Genomic DNA, 18,694 nt, shown 5'->3' on the forward strand with positions numbered 1-18,694 from the left:
CCCTCAATAGCTACAAGCTAAACCGAAGCGAATTTTACTTTTCTGTGCAGGGTCTTACAGCACTTGGTTTATGCCGATACCCTACCGGACCGTGTAATTACTTGCCGAACTTCTCCGTAACTTAAAAAAGTTAAAGGTGAAAATAGATGCGTTATCAGAAGTTCTTAATCTTTAAAACATCCATAATATTACTATCCAAAGAATAAGGTCAGATGCCGTATCGAACAGTACATAATATTTCCAAAATTAAGATAAACTGCCTTATAGCCTTTTTTCTTCATTCGGTAGTATTTATTATAAAATATGACAAACCACAAAGTGATTTCTTTCTACAATTGTGAATACAAAATTTTAAAAGGCAAAATTACATGTTTAATCACTAAACAAGGAAATATAATTATACAGAGACATGATTATAAAATTACCCGTGTCAACTATTATTTTAACTTTTGCTTTTCAAAAATCATTTTCATTTTAGTTTTAATTTCTTTACCTATCGGTGGATTAGCATAAACAGGAAACAAATTAATGTTACGTTGTCGACCGGGCAGGTTGGTGGGCTTCATTCAAAGGTGAAATGAGGACTTTTCTTTCAATTTTCTGCGACAAACGTGTGCTTTACATAAACCAATTCAATCACGCGTCTTCGAAAAATTGAGCCTCTTATCCGGAGGCACGAGGTACAAATAATATAAAAATAGTTTATTGAAAAGTTTCAGAGCGTGCTGAATGGAAAAACGAAGAACAAGTAGCTAGTTGGTACCTTTGTATCATATTAGAATATCTAATGATATCATAAATTATTGGATATATTATTTATTTATACGCTCATTGGGCTTTTACATACATAGTTCTTAAAAAAAATATTCTGAAGATTTTTAGTTCACAATAGAAACAGTAATAATACATATAACCATATCCATTTGACATATTATAACAGCAAGTAAATAGTAAACGCATACAATAATTATTTGTAGGTATAAACCTGTTGTACAAAGATAAGAATGTGCATACTCCTAAGGTATACAAACTTAAATTAGTTAAAGAGAAATGTAAAGTTTATATGTACATACTTGATAGTGGCAGCAGTAACATTATATCATACGACACGTAGTGTATGAGGCCTTTGAATTAGAAAGTTATTATTGTCGGTATTGTTAACAAAATATAGAGCGTTTGACTGGTTATCGTGGCCTGTTAAATCGAAGGCATTCGGTCTGCCATTTTACATAGTTTATATAAAAATGTTGTGAAGATTATAAGTATAGAATAGTAAAAGCAATAGTAAAACCTTCACTATTTGACATATAAAAGCAAGCAAAAAGCAAACATGATAGTTTGTAGGTATAAGCCTGTTGAAAGAAAATAAGAATATGCCTATTTCTTAGGTATAAAGACGAAGATTGTTTATAAGAATGTTAAGTTTATGTGTTTATATCTATGCGACACCTAAAAGCTAGTGTATTTATTCATTCATTCAATTATCTATTCACGAACTAGCGGGCTCCATAAGCCAGCCAGTTCGTAAATTGATAAATAAATAAAATTATGGCTGTAGATACCAAAGCAATGCCGATGACCTTAAAATGCATAGGTACATACCTATCATAAAAACCTCTCTAAATCAATAAAAAAGTGTTAACAAATTTTAACCTTGCAAAATTTAAGCACTTTCGTTTTATATTCACTTATATACCCACCCTCCAATGTGCAATTTGCTAAAATCAGGGTCTTAGATATTCGCCAAATATTCACTAATACAAGCTTATCCTACATACGTAAAAATAACCAGCTGGTGGCTCCACAACATCAAGTACACACCCGCTTTTCATCAAACCTGGGATGCGAGCTCCCAAAAACTAGAACCACATTCGCTCAACGACAATTCTGGTTCATCGCCCCTAACACAACGCATTGAGCACCGATATAAAATCAACTAATAAGATATCTCTACTAAAGGTGTTCAACGTTGGATATTTGAAAGGGGGCGAGAATTCTTTAAAGAATTTCTAAAGACTTTCTAAAACTTATTCAAAAAATTAATTAAAAAATATATATATTGTATCTTCACCTTTTCTAACACTTTTTTTCACATTGTATAATTTGTATGACTACCATTAACACGGGCATTAGCCTAGTATGGGAGTTGAAAATTATAATGTTTAAAAATCTATAAAATAAAACAAAATATATATATATCAAAAATAGAGGGAGGACACATATTCAGTCATTTCCAATAAGAGGTGTTATTTTGATATTCAATCGTAAAAGATCAATGGTTTCGTTGCTTGTGTGGCACGTAGCGCCGTCTTGTTGAAAGTAAACGTTGTCCAGATCAATACCATCCAATTCCGCCCATAAAAAATCATTAATCATCTCTCGATAGCGCAATCCATTCACCGTAACTGTTGCTCCAGCCTCATTTTCGAAAAAGTAAGGTCCAATGACTCCGCCGGACCATAAACCGCACCAAACAGTCAAACCTTGAGAAAAGAGAAGCTTTTCAACAATAACTCTTGGGTTTTCCGAGCCCCAAATGCGACAATTTTGCTTGTTGACGAAGCCACCGAGGTGGAAATGGGCCTCATCACTCAAGATGATTTGCATTTGATTCACTCAAGTGAATTCTAATAATTTCAATGCGTTGTTGAAGCCTGTATCATTCCATTTTTATTAATGACGTAGTTTCTACTTGTCAAATGTCAAAAAATGACAGCTTCAAAAGTAACATCTACCGAAATAACGGGCTATTCAAAATAACACCTCTTATTGGAGAACCCTGTATATATATATATATATATATATATATATATATCCCGCTACATTTGTTGCGTCCGACCCCTAAAAACTCCATAGCATTGCAGCGTCCACCGACTTACAGCGTCCGATATACGGACGCTGCAATGTTTTGACCTCAAAATTGGCCAGAACGATGCTTACCCCATGTAGAATCGTATGGCAAAAATTTTTGTGGAAGCAAAAAATGTCTCAGAATGTCTGGAAACGAATATTGAACGTTTGAAATTTTGCCGACAGGTTCGCTACACGATGTATATATCGAGCAGTGTATGTTTTTATTCATTTCTACGATCTTGCCGCGTCCACGAAGTAATATAATTTTCGATACATAACGACGATCATGCTGCGTCTACGCATTACATCGTTAGTATTGCGTCCTCAAGACCGATTACGAGTAGATATTATTTTGTATACATAACGACGGTCGTGCTGCGTCCACGCATTACGTCGATAGTACTGCGTCCCCGTAGCCGCTCATGAGAATATACTATTTTTAACTCATAATGACAATCATGATGCTTTCATGCATCACGTCGATAGTATGGCGTCCCAGTGAACGATCACGAGTAGATATTATTTTGAATATACAACGACGGTCATGCTGCATCCACGCATTACTTTGATAGTATTGCGTCCCCCTGGCCGATCACGTTGAAATATTATTATGAATACATAACGACGGTCTTGCTGCGTCTACGCATTACGTCGATAGTACTGCGTCCTCGTGGCCATTCGGAGTACATTGTTAAATATTATTTGAGCGTTTGGTTGAGTAAATCATCAGATTTGGCAACATTTGGTTAATTTACAACGATGCCGCTTGATACTCAGAACTAAGAATCGTCTTGCGTGGTTTTTAATGCATAACGACGATTTTGCTGCGTCCACGCATTACTTCGATAGTACTGCGTCCCCATGGCCATTCACGAGTACATTTTTATAAATTATTTGAGCGTTTGGTTGAGTAAATCATCAGATTTGGCAACGTTGGGTTAATTTACAACGATGCCGCTTGACACTAAGAACTAAGAAGCATCCTGCGTAGTTTTTAATGCATAACGACGATTGTGATGCGTTTACGCATTACGTTGGTAGTATTGCGTCAGTTGTTGTTTTTTTTTAAAGAAAAAGCGTTTTTTTTGGGAGCGAAACCCGGTCGGCACAAAGTATAAAAAATAAAAGTGGTGTTTACAAAGTTATTGTTTTATTTTAAATTAAATAGTTGTCAATTAAACAAACAATTTATAAGTTCCCGAATATTATCTGAATATAAAATAAATCTTATAGAATAAAATAAAAACCTCAAGATATGAATTGAAATCTAGCAAGAATATCGTAACACAAATTGTGAGGATTATTATTAATATATTCATAGAATTATAACTATATATTTTATCACACCTTCATAAATGCAATGAAAACCTTAACTTAAATGAAATCAACAAAAAATCAAAATATAGAAGAATACGTATGTGAAACATACAGCGAATGCACTAAAATCTAGAACAATATAATAAATCTACTAACAATCTTGCACTTAAACATAAGGAGTATAATTTGAAACATGGACGAACTTCTGGTATACCTATGTATTTAACATTATGTCCACAACCAGATTTTTTAATACTATCCGAGGCACACTCGCATGCAATACATAAAAATATACCAAGTATTCCAAACTACAAACAATATGTCACAAAAATAAAAGTAGTGGAATTGTAGTCTATGCTAAAGAAAAATTTACTGATATCAATGTTAACGAAATACCAATATGTAACGCAAACTGTTTGTCAATTAATGAATCTAAATAATTAGCCAATTAATATAATCGCATGTATCGAATACATAGCTCGTTATACCCTTATAGTCCAGTAGGTACCCAAGCGATTCCTTCAGAAACTTGATCAGGGTGCTTAGGCTGTGAACATCTTGGAATAATTATCGATAATAACAACAAATGGAAAAGTCAAATAAACTCCACAGTAGACAGAATGAGAAAACTCATCTTTATGTTTTTTAGACTTAGAAATACTGTATCATTAAAAATACTTAAAGGTATTTATTTTGCACTTGCACATTCTACACTACTACAATATGAAATCGTGGTTTGCGGGGGGGGGGGTGCGTATAAATCATACCTACGTCCACTTGTGACAATTCAAAAAATATTAATAAAAATCATATTTAAAAAAGCCATATAACTATCCAACAATAAATGTTTTCCAAGGTTTCCCGGTTCCCCTTCTCACAAAAATTTATGACAAACATACTCGTACATTAAGAACTTCAATTACATAAAGATTTATTTGATAAAAATAATATTCCATAATTAATTTTAAGCTAAATAATTATTTATATTGGAGGACTAACCGTACCACTAGTTCGAACTACAACAGCAAAACATCATTATTTATTTAACGGTATAAAATTTTTCAATAAATTACTCCTGGATATATTTGAGGAAAATTATGACAATTACAAAAAAAAACAATTTAAAATTCTCTAATACCACCTAATAAATTTTCTTATTGTTTTAAATTATTTATTTTATTTCAGGGAAATCAACAGTTTACAATGTAGTTCATTTATACACGTGTAATTTACCTAACTGAGAAACCAATTGCAGATTTCCGCAATATTCTATTCTATTATGTATGTAAAAATTTAAAAACTATACTTCCAAGAACTAAAAAATATTAAAATATCGAAGAAAGCAAACACTTAGTGGCTTGACATTATACAAAATGAAACAAATACTTTGTTTTAAACCACTTTATTTTTATTTATATTTCGTCGACCGGTTTGGATTGAACCCAAATATTGTATAAAATAAATATTAAGTGGTTTTAAACATAGTATTGTTTCATTTTGTAAAAAATATAACGTTATTCAAGAGGGAGATTATTATAACATGAGATTATTTTAACTGGAGATTATTATAACAGGAGATTATTAAAACAGAAGATTATTATAACGTAATACTACATAATATATGTCATTACATAATATAATAACATTTTATGCAGTTTGGTACACGTTTAATACATTTTTAATATAGTTTTTATATTTATTTTGGTTACATTGAAGATAGAATCAGAGAGAATGTTATTATACTTATGTTGAACATATTCTTCTAAGACAAGCATTTTTATTTTACAAGATTACATGAGTGTGTGTGCCGTGTAGGTACTTTCAAATCAATTCTGCTTAATTAACTCCACATATTATGTTTCTGCTTATCATTCCTTGGTATTATTTATAACTAACCTGTTTTTATTACTTTTATTGTATTTTCTTGTAAGGCTATTAATAGTTTTTGTAATAATATTTGCAATATAAATATGTAAAAATATATTGTTGTCCTCTCCTAAGCACAAGCATTTTACTTATCAGAAAAGTGATTTAAATATTATTTAATATTATGTCGTAAATATTGTAACACTAAAGATGTTAAGAAATAAAAATAAAAAAAATATTTTTATTTTGAACTTAATGGTATTAATAAGTTTAACTCACTAATTAAAATATTGCAATTTGAGGTTGAACTAATTAAGTTAAATATAAAAACAGATATTATTATATTGAATACGTAACGACAGAAGTTCTGCGTCGATGGTATTGTATCCTCGTGACCAATCACGAGTAGATATTATTTTGTATACATAACGACGGCCGTGCTGCGTCCACGCATTTCGTCGATAGTATTGCGTCCCCATGGCCGTTGGCGAATTTGTACATTTTTTATGTATTGTTTGAGTCCTTGGTGAAGCAAAACCCCAGATTTGGCAACATTCAGTTCATTTACAACGTTGCCACTTAGCACTCAGAACTAAAAAGAGCCTTGCGCGGGTGGACATTTTTGTAAGATGGTTTAAAGTGGACGGTAAATTGATATCCCGACCTAAAAATGTCCGACCGCCCTCTGCAATGGAGCGAACTGGCGCGTTATGAAATGATACATTTTTACTAAGGATATCGTTGTGAAAAAAATTGTCGCACGCCTGCGCCCAGTAGGTACGTTTTTATACAAGGTGCAACAAGATATTCATTCAAACTTCCCACTATCAATAGACAGTTTGTTGTCAGGTCTGGTGTGTTTCTGGATGTCAAAAAAATAAAACATAAATATATATACATATATTTTTTATATACCGCACAAGAGTCTCAACCGCTCCCGTCTGGAACAGCGAGACTGTGGCATCCCCAATCTGAGTACTAGGGTGAAGGTATTGGGGAGGGGAAGAAGATGAGGAAGAGAAATGTAGAAAAGTACCTGGCTATTTATATCTGGTCACCAAACACGGCAAAAGCTTGGAAATAACGTTTCCATTCGGAATGGTGGTCACACACCAGGGCGATACTGAGAGTATATTTCACTCTGGAACGTGCTGCAAACACACTTTATATTATGTTTAATGTATTAATTGTGAAATAACACAAACAAATAAAAATTTATTTGCGCACACCGGGTTTGACCGTCAGATAACGGGCTTCGGATTGCGAGTCGAGAGTCTTATATCTCAACCACAGATGCTGTAATTAATTAATTAATTCACTATGAACGTGAAAACTTCACTAGAAAAGTAAGAAATATTTTGTGTTGTTTATTTATTTGTCAATTAATTTATTACACCTAATAGACGTTTACATTCTAGTTTAATAGTTGAGTATCGCAGTTATTATAAATTCTTCAAAATTAAAACAATAGAGAAAACAAAATAGAATGAAAAAAAATAAAATGTTACAACAAAAGCGTATAATAAAATAAGATACATTGGTAAAAATGATAAGAAGTCTCACATAAGTAGATATTCAAAATAAAGAAAAGATTGCAAAAATTATAGATGTCTATTTGTCTCGATATATACAAGAATTAAAATAAACAATATTTATATTGATTATTTTTAAGGTGAAATATATCTCCCATATCAGAATAAGTCATGTAATCCTAAGGGGTTTAATAATATAAGGGGCATAACAACGGCCTAAATTTACCTTTTGAAACTCTCAAAACAAATCCAAGAGTCTTAAGGGCCGTATATACGGAAGACGATTAATTCGACCTTCAAAACGCCATGTAACAAACAAATAATATACACTCGGACGCAAGAATATATTATTCAGTATGGACGTGAAACCTTTATTAGAATAGTCAGCAATATACGGCAGACGTAACAATTAAATTAGAGTGAACGGACGTGAAACCTATATTAAAAGGAACCTTCAATATACAAAAAATATACACCCGGACGTGAGTATGTACGTGACGCTAGAAATGTATGAGAGTGTAATAAACATCAAAACCTGCATTATTATGAATATTAAAAAAATATTATATAAGCGATTATCGTGAGTAAAACATAGTGCAATATTCACAAAAACAATCTAAAAAAAAGAACTAGAAGTGCTGGACGCCCAAAGACGGATTTACGAACGGACGCAATAAATGTTGTGGGACCTATATATATATATATATATATATATATATATATATATATATCACACCGCCTATTTGGCGACCAGCATGGGAAAATATGCATTTAAAGTGGCGACCACCGACATTTGGCGACCGATATACGGTTGCCACTTTGTTTTCTCAAATTTTTTACACAGTTCAATAATAGATGTCGTTACAAGCATCTCAGCGAAATTAGTCCTGGTCGCCAAATTGGGCTGGGGGTGCACGTTTTCGAATATTTAAGTTCCGGAGTCTGTCGCCAGGCAGCTTGGCGCTAGGTGATATACACAGCCACGTATTCCGCATTTCATTCCTGGCCTTTAGTGGCGACTGGGTATGACGAATTCTTAATTTCACAACAAGCCTTTAGTGGCGACTGGGTACGACGTATTCCGCATTTCATATCTAGCCTAAAGTGGCGACCTTTCATAACTAGACTAAAATGGTAACCGTGTTCGACGTATTCTGCGTTTTATTCCTAGCCGTTAGTGGCGACTGGAAACGACGTATTCTGCATTTCATATCTAGCCTGTTGTGGTGACCGTGAAGGGTACGTTTTTTTGCATTTCATAGCTAGTGGCGACAGGAAACAATGTTGCCGGTTCGTTTCAACTCGCGGTGGCTGGTTATTTGCGACGTTGCAGCACATGTTTTGCCAGTGGTCCCGAATGTCTTACTATTTCAAATGTATCTATTTTCAATTTAATACCGAGTATTGACGTCTGTACGTTTTAGAGTTTATTTGGCGACCAACCATTTTAATGTCTTGTTTACATACAGTATTGATTACTGTCGATACAATGAAAGCAACTCGTTCTAAATAGAAGTTAAAAAGCAAAAATAGAAATTTAGAAGGTGGGTATGGGTAGCACTTCCCTGGAAACCATTTAATGACACAACACCCCTGAAATAGGCCACACCAAGTGGTTGGCTACGTTTCGTGATTTAGCAGGTGTGTCTGTTTTCATGGGATAATGTTTGCCCGGGTCTGGGTGGTGGGTGCGATGACTGTTTACAATCGGTTACCGCGGTCAGGGCCGCTTGGTAATGCCGGGGCCTGAGCCTCAGACTGACGACTGAGGGTGTGCTGCCTCATCAACTATTTGGGCAACTGTTGTGCCGGTTCGTGACCGAAACGGACCCAGCAACAGCGTTCGGGGACATTTGGGGGTGACCTCTCCAGCCGGATTCTCTCGGCTCATCGCCTTGCGCCGCAATGGGTGGGTTGGGTTCATACCAATCATCACTACTGTCCACTATAATCCCTAGTTTACTACACACCCCTCATACCCTTTTCTTCCCAGACCTTCCTTTCCCTTCATAACATTGCAGAAAAATGTACAAATAAGAAAACAATTAACTGGTAAACATTAAACAAACAACCATATGGAACTCCAGTCCATTATTTTTATATTTTATTATTAAATTACAGCATTTAAATTCTATGGTATCATCTTCTTTGTATTCAATTTATTAAATTAAAAAAATTTAAAAAAAACTAATTTCAATTTCTCTACAAAGTCTCACATGGCGTCTCCAATAATACTAAACAATAGGTACGCATGTACCTAACAACTGTCTTTACAATACAATCACCTTTCTGAATGCTTCTGGTAATACTGGCAAGTATCTCAGATTTAAAGTAAAATACAAAATGATCATACAAACAAAAATAAATAAAACCGTTACATTGACAAGTTGGCGGATAACAAAATTCTTATTATTAATTCATAAATATAAATAGCATACTAGGGTTGTACTGCAATTATTTGTCATAAATTCACAAGTAATAAACTAGTTTTTTCGATCTTTTTATAGTTTTTTTAAATCAAAATCGCATTCCAGGTTGTACTCCTAAGGGTAAGGCTCATTAACAATTTATTAGTATGTAATTTTATTTGAATAAATGTTAAAAATATAAAAATTGATTATTTTTTCGGTATGGAACGCATTGTTGTATTTTACATTGTTTTATATGGGAAAAATTATTTCGCAACGAGTGTTTCACATAACGAGTAAGATTCTGGAACGAATTAGTCTCGTTATGAGAGGTTCCACTGTACTTATATAACCACCCTTTACAAAATAGTTTTATTTTTATTTATTTACTTATTAATTGACGCCTTGAAGGCTTTTACATGAATACACGTTTACAAGGATACTTTATCAGGATCACAATATTAAGTGTATATAATTTAGTACATAACACTTGTTTAATTTACATATAAATGACATGGAACGTAATATTAGTCATTCTTGTTTATTATTTTACGCGGATGACATGAAATTATATAAATGCATTGACTCCGTAGATGACTGCAACCAGTTACAAGAAGACATTAACAAAATTGAACAATATTGCGAAAACAATCAACTATTTCTAAACCTAAGCAAATGTAATGTCCAATTAATTATACTTACAAATTAAACCTTGTACCATTACAATGGGTAGAAACAATCAGATGTCTTGGACTAATACTACATTCTAAAATTTTATTTAAGGATCATATTGAAAATATTTTAGAAAAAGCTTATAAACAAATGGTCTTTATTATAAGCATAGCAAAGCCTTTCCCGTAGCACACACCCTAATTATGTTATATGTCATATGTAAGGTCACAACTTGAGTTCGCCGCAGTCATTTGGAATCCTCAATATCAAACATATGTATATTGATCGTATCGAAAATATCCAAAACAAATTTATAAAACACCTATCGTATCGCTTTAGTGATCATCGGTTTGACCCTATCGCTTTATATAAACGCATAAAAATCTATGATGCTTTATTCTTATACAAAATCGTGAACTGTCTTGTTCGTTCATCATATCTGTTAGAAAAGATTGCATTTCGTTGCCCCAAACAAAACACCAGATCGAACGATTTATTTAGAATATCTCACTGTAAATCCAAATACGCGCAAAACTCTATAATAGGACGTATGTGTGAAACTTCTAATACCTTACGAGATTTTCAACTTGAAATCAAATAAATTGCAACTCACTAAATTAATAATTAATAACTAAAAATACTTTTACTTTTGGGAAAATTATACTATTATGTGGAGGGAACTTTACTTCGTGTGGAGTCTAAGATACTTACGAATCTTTCAGGAAGGATCATGTGTTCAGTGATGAAATCAAAAGTTCCTCGCACATTTAATAATTAATAAATTAACTGATTCGTTTGTCTTCCGTAGTTTGTTTTATTATTTTCAATTAGTACCTATAACCATGCGAAAACTGTATCTTTAATAATATTATGTACTTCTTTAACATTTCATGGAATTTAATTGGTCTATAACATATTCATGTTTATTGTTATATTTCACTGTACGACTATAAGTTTCCTAAATAAATTTAAATAAAAAACAATTTTAAAAAAATAAGTTGAAAATAAAAAGTAGGTACAATATAAGTGGGTACAGAGTAAAACAGAAATAATAATATAAAAGATATTGAACATGACGTTAGCAATGTAAATATTTTTTTCGGAAGATACAAATTTAATTTTATTATGGTTCGGACGGTGATATAGCGGGTGGGACTTCAACACTTCTAATTTTAAGCTGCCATATAATGTTGGAGATTTATTGCTTTTCCTACTTCAGATAGACAATAGATAAGGGTTTCAGTAAGTAGTTTACCTAACGCTTAAAAATAAGTCCTAAAAATGATATTTACAATGCAACATTTTAGAATTTCATAATGTAGTTGTAAGACACCGTGTTTATAAATATACCATGCCAAAAATATTACTGCACTTTACAATATAAGGCTATGACATTATTTGTGAACATGTGAGGAAATAATATATGTTTTTATGCTACTTTTAAAAAAGAAATGACGATAAATATAATTCTTATGACAAAAACTATTTGGAATAGGAATTGTCGCATTCCGGAAAAAACAGATACCTAACTGAGTTTTGCAAATATTTTTGTATTTATTATTGTGACGGCTGTTTCGGGGTTCAAGTACTTATAAAATTTCAGCTACGCCACACGAAGGCAACTTATTTATATGATTTTATTTACCCCTTCAGTATTCTTATTTGTATGATGTTGTGGTGTTTTATTAACACACTTTGATCGGGTTATTTTTTCGCCGGCAGACCGCTGAAAATGGGCGAAAATAAAGGTCCCGTGCGAATTTCTTTAATTTGTTTTAAATCGCTATATCTTCGAAAATAATGGAAATATTTTAATAAAATTTTCTACATACTAACTCAGCATACCCAAGCTATAAAATTTCTATCCGAAAACCAAGTATTATTTCTAATGCAACTTAATAAATCGAAAACAAAATCATTGTTGGGTCATTAGGGTTCAATTTTTAAAGTATAAACTAGGTTTCAATTTTATAAAACTACAAATTATTATATTTTCACCAAGCCCAAATCATTATAAAAACAAAAACAATTGCCACATCACTAGTATCGTCAGAGTAACACATTATTACCCATTCAAATACCACGTGTGCAATTGCCACCCAAAAAACCATCGGAACATGCTAATAATATTGGTTATTTTTTAAAATGAAATTTTAAATAATCTCCTCGGAACACAACCGTAGGACAATTTGCTTTTTAAAAACTGCCATGCACTTGTAAATATTTATTATGGTCCGTCTTACTGTGTTCGCCGATACCTGCTTTTGTTAGATGCGCCAGACACTCGGTAGTTGAGTGGGTGCGGAACCGAGATAGAGAGATTTGTTTCGAGTTCCAGGGACATAAAAACTCTCGTTCCAGGAATTGAACTATTATAATAACAGAATATGTTATCTAAATTACTTTTTTCATTGTACTTCAAACGCAATACCTATCAAGTGTCAGGTGTTAATAATATAGGTCATTTTAGTTGAAATATCGATGTACACAAAAGACTCCAAGATAAATACTAAAAAAAGACTTGCATTACAATTTGATAATTACGTACGTATAGTTGGAACCTTTACAGAGAGATTGGTTTATAATATTCATATAAAAACATCGGATAATTTCTTCTTTTCTGCCATTGAAATGAGGCGGGCGCAGAAGGTAGAAATTCACTTCCGACGTTATGCATCAATCGACCGAACGCGAACGGGAAGAACTACCCTTCCCGATTAAAGTGTGTTAAGCTAGCTTGGAATGGCTTTAGCTGTGTTTGGTGACCAGAACTGAATATCCTGGTACTTCCCCACCTTCCTCTTCCCATTCCCCTCACCTATCTTCAGTCTCACAACATTCCCCAATTGGGGATAGGCCATAGTCTCACTGACTCCAGACGGGAGCGATTGAGACTCTTGTGTGGTATTCAATTAAAAAATGTACTAATAGACGTAAAAAGTAGAAGAACAAAATAATATAACTGCAAGTGGGTGTACAAGCGTCCTGAGGGGTTTTACATGTAGGTAGTACAATATTAACATCACAGAAAGTTTTAAAACAAAGTAAAGTTAGTAATAATAAAAATAAAACTATATTAGATAAACAAATACAACAAACAAAAATTAAAATAACACAGCAAACAGAGAGGTTATTAATTTTCTTTTGAATTAACTTAATGTTTATAAGGTAAGGTTTATGCATAGCACAAAGGATTGCAAATTATTATAAGCAATAATTATTGTAAGGCTGCGGTTACACTTGGAAGTTTTTTTTACCGTAAGTGAGTTAAGGCAAAATTATCTATCGAAACGTCACCTATAAAGTGACATGCTGCCAATGGGACTCGAACCCACGGCCTTCTGATTACCGGTCAGCAGCTCTACTTCTGAGCTATGGCGGCTTATTTAATACCCGCCAAATTAGTCAATGTGTACTAAGTGTTCTGCAAGCAAAATTATTGCTTATTAATTTTTTTCTTACCTGAAAAAACCAACTTCATTTTTGTAGGTAAAGGAATTATAAGTGCTTAATTCTCCCACTTAAGGGCGTCGAGATATATGTCTTGATTAATTGACTAATTTGGTGGGTATTAAATAAGCCGCCATAGTTCAGTGGTAGAGCTGCCGACCGGTAATCAGAAGGCCGTGGGTTCGAGTCCCATTGGTGACATGTATTTTTTCTCGGGAGCTTTTTCAATTTGTAAGTTTTTTCTCTTACAATAATATTGCTTATAATAATTTGTAACCGAGAGGTTTACAAAAATCTTCTTTAATCATGGTTATTATCGGTTAAACTTGATTAATCTTAGTTTATCTTGGTTTATCTAAGTTAATCTTGGTTAATGTTTTGGTAGTCTTAGTTAATAATAGATATGGGTATTCTTTGTTAGTAGCCTCCATACTCAAAAACTAAATACAAAAAACAAATATTAATATAAGTACACTGATGCTCAAACTCTGAATTTTGTAAAATAAATGGTTAAGCAACCTAACTTTTACTATTGTCTAATTACCTTGTCATAGTTACCTAAGATTATTTTTGAGAAATAGTTCTTTGCTAATTAGCGCCATGCACTAGTCACCAAACCTGCTGGAGTGTTATTTATTTATGCGACAATTTGTGTTTCCATTTTTAATTTTGTACCTATTCATGTATGGGATTTCAGCACTGTGCAATGCCGCGTACAGTTCAGACTTAATGAATCCACCCATAAGCGACACTTTGAACTTAAACTCTTGTCTCTAACTGCTCAAGGAAAACCTCCCCTCTGCGGGTGTAAAACACTCAGCCAACCACCAATCATACAGATGAGGTTAAGGAAATATCCGAAGAAAGAGTTGACTTTAATTAGGTAGGTAGGCAGCTGGGCAGGTAGGTACATTGAAAAAAATTGAAAAAATCGTCATACATATCTTGCAATACTTAGTTTTAATAAAGTAGTGAGTATCTCTATTTGATAGCCTATTACTCTTGGAATTATTTGACATTTACGTGCCTGAAAACTTGAGCAGTAGGTAGTCGTCATCATGACACGAATTGTTCAAGATACCAAACTGCAGAATAGATTTTCAAGCATAGCATAGCATGACAATATGAATTTTTCTATTGAATAATATTGTAAAAACAGTATATATATTTAATTACTCTAAATAACCTCAAAACATGGTTCGTATACCTACCTGTATTCCCTAATGTGTTTATTGTTCTAGATGAGAAATATTTTACGTATGCAAATTGCATTGTGTATATATCTACTGATTAATCTATTGATCAATACATTATTTTAGTAATTGTGGAATGATTTGCCGGCCTCTGTTTTTCCTCCCTCGTGCATCATGGGTCTCTTTAATACCCATGTACAGTCTTTCCTCTCCTCAAAAAGACATGTTCAGGCCCAGAAGTAAATTATATTCCTCAGGGCCTCAATGTAAAAAATGGGTTTAAGTAAAGTAAACATTTTTTTCCTGCAATAAGTTATATCTTAGGCCCTTGAAGTGGTTTTTCACAAACACTCTACAAATAATCAAAATATTTTTTTTACTAGGTAGGTAGTTCCTACTTGCTTAAGTGTGAACAGTGTACACTAAGGACGGGTTGTTTCGGAGAATTTGAACAATTCATCAAATTTCAACGTTCATTTTCGGGTTCTGTGAAAGTCCTATTCAAGTTCTGTTACTATATGGTTGTAGGCTAGTTGCTTGACAAAACTGAAATAAAAACAGAACTTGAAAAAATCTTTCACAGAACTTGAAAATGAGCGTTGAAATTTGATGAATTATTCAAATTCTCCGAAACAACCGGTCCTAAGAGTGCATAATAATAATTGGATAATATTTAGAGCATCGTATTTTGAAAAATCACCTCATGGGCGCTGAAACTATGGTATGGTGATACTATGGCATATCCTTACAACGACACCCTTCGAGGATTTTCAGGATTAGCATAACTGATGAATTAGCAAGTAACCTTCCCCAGGACTTGTTGAAATTACAACTAGCTTATGGCAGGATTATTCGTTTTTATATCTTAAAATATCACGTGACATTAATATTTTTTCAAAGACAGATCATTTATTTCATCTTATGTTGTTTTTTTTTAATGCCACACAATAAAGTCTTTTACAAATTTAGGTACGTTTTTATAGGTACCTAAGTTGTGCAAAGTAGTATGACAAGTTTAAAGTACATAATATAATAACGACTGTGTAAAAAAAGTACATAAAAAATAAAATATGATACGTAAAAGATAGATATAATAGTACAATATTCTTTAATTGGCAAGTTGAAATCTGGGTAGCCGGTAGAGTCTACGAAGATTCATGTTATTTATGATGATAGAGAAATTATTATAAGCATTCCAGCTATTCTTTGAACACGTATCCTCAGTGATTTTCATATATTATTATGAAAAAGTGTTATTACACATAAAATAAATAAAACAATTTGTTGAGCACGAGACCACAAAAAAATTAAAGAAAAGCTAATAATCATGCGACAGATATAAATATATTAGGAAGATGGCCAACTATATAACAGATGGATAACTTTTTTTCAAAATAAATGCAAAAGATATTATTATTTGTCAGCACAATTCACATCGAATGACGTTATATGATAATAACAGGATATTATTGTAGTACTTATATTATGTAATCATTACATTTATCTTAATAATCTATGGCTTGTCATTGAAGTAAAATCATGTATTATTTCATAGTGCTTTCACACAAACAAAAGTATTGAAATCCGTAAGTCTAAACTTAAACTTTAGGTTGCACAGTTTACACCCGCGCTGTGCAAGCGGGTTCCTTTCAGAGCATCGGACCATCATAATATGATTATTTGCCGGAAATTAAAACAAAAATTATGTCCTAAATGAAAAGAAAAATGATTATTGACAGTAGGACGATGGTCCCTTTACTTAATCAATTGTTTATGAAATTACTAACTCAACTCTTTTTCTTGTTAGAATGGTAGAATAGAGTCATAAAATAGGTAGGTTCATAATATTCGTGATAATTACTAATATCAATGAACGAAATCGTTTTATCTAAAATCAGAAAAAATTGCAATCGCCCAACAAACATTTGGTAGGGCGCTAATGTCAGATGTTGTTAGCTTTGACGAAACCGATTCCAATAAATATAAGGGGGATCAATCAAATTAATAATAATATGACCATTACGTGATAATTTTATCCAACTCAGTTCTATCTAAACAATAACTTGTTTATTTACGGTGATAAGTTTATTGTTCGCCAAACAAGTTGAGAAAATGATTAGTTTACTAATGCGGATTTTGTGTTGTTTAGATATATAGAGAGATTATCTTGCCTTTATCGCGAGATTAATTTTAAAAAGGTTCCCAGATTTTAAAATAAAATTTTGAAACATATTTATATTAGATTAGCCGGGCTTTACACACAATTGTTAGAATTCGGATGTAGGTAGTAATTTTTATTTTATTCTTATCGTCAAGTATGCAAAATTTCATCAACATCGGAATAAAACTGTAGATTTGTATAAAAAGCCAAACCAAACATCTTTATATATTATGCATGTAGATGGATATATAGGCCCTGTCCCAATCTTTTTGTTTTTGTCGGATGTTTTGAAAACATTTTGTCGCTGGAGACCTGACTTGAGATGACCGCCGCTAACTATGAAATTTGGCAAAATTTCGTTGTTGTTTCTAAGCATAGAAAAATAATTACTTTTCTACCAACCTTACGGTTTCACTGTCAGTGAATTCAATTCATTTGGCTAATACCATTTGTTCCCACCCAGTCAAGGCCTGGCTGGTTTCATTGGCAGGCTAAGTCCTCCATCACTGAATAAGCAACCAACATCTGCCGCTTATAATGACGATAGTAGGAGATTTTTAAATAGTGATAGGTTTTACGAAATCCGAGAATGATTATCTTTCTTTTAAGAAATAAACCTTTTCGCAATTGTCGTCCATCGTAGAAAGGCAGCTACTAAGTCAGAATACTTATTGGTGACAAACATAACGCTAGAGCCAAAGCGGTTCGTTAAAATACAAGCCAAAATCGATAGTCAATTTTGACAGACGTGAAGGGAGATAATTACGTTATTTTCTGTTATTTCTAATATAAAATGTATCATAAAATCGTCCACCATTTTGAATTTTCGGAATGCTATTCTTTTAAAATTAAATTTGCATCATTCTAGACAAGCAAATTAAATTAATGTATTATGTCGTCAAATTAACCTTTGTTTGTATGGACTCGTCTTTTCAATGACAGCGTATCGTTATATACATAGGATATACACCGGTGCCAAATCAAGACCAAATTAAAAGGATTCTGAAAGCATCGGAATATAAACGTATGGCATACGGGAATATACGGAAGTCGTTAAATGTTCGTAATGAACGGACGCCTTATTAAAAACGTAATGTACTGTGATATTCGTAAGATATATGCGGTTACCAAAAGGGCAGCAATATGAGAGGGTGTCCAAAAGACTCTAAAATGTATGTACCTTGCAAAAATATGAATACCCTTAAAACACGATTTATGGCAAATTCTGTTACGATCACTTTA

General features: G+C 32.9%; 2 protein-coding genes and 1 non-coding gene across 4 annotated transcripts in view; 2 read left to right on the forward strand and 1 right to left on the reverse strand.

Moving 5' to 3' along the window:
• The window catches only part of Epac (Exchange protein directly activated by cAMP), a 524,699-nt gene that overhangs the window by 375,147 nt on the left and 130,858 nt on the right, over positions 1-18,694 (reverse strand). The gene's annotated exons all lie outside the window — the stretch shown is intronic.
• The window catches only part of LOC149421831 (transmembrane protease serine 9-like), a 102,965-nt gene that overhangs the window by 11,489 nt on the left and 72,782 nt on the right, over positions 1-18,694 (forward strand). The window lies entirely within an intron of this gene.
• TRNAT-GGU (transfer RNA threonine (anticodon GGU)) lies at positions 14,228-14,299 on the forward strand. The gene has a single exon. It is a non-coding gene; the product is annotated as a tRNA-Thr (tRNA).

This window comes from Hesperophylax consimilis, chromosome 8 (assembly GCF_061612785.1).
Source record: "Hesperophylax consimilis isolate HC1 chromosome 8, BYU_Hcon_1.0, whole genome shotgun sequence".
NCBI classification, from domain to species: domain Eukaryota; kingdom Metazoa; phylum Arthropoda; class Insecta; order Trichoptera; family Limnephilidae; genus Hesperophylax; species Hesperophylax consimilis.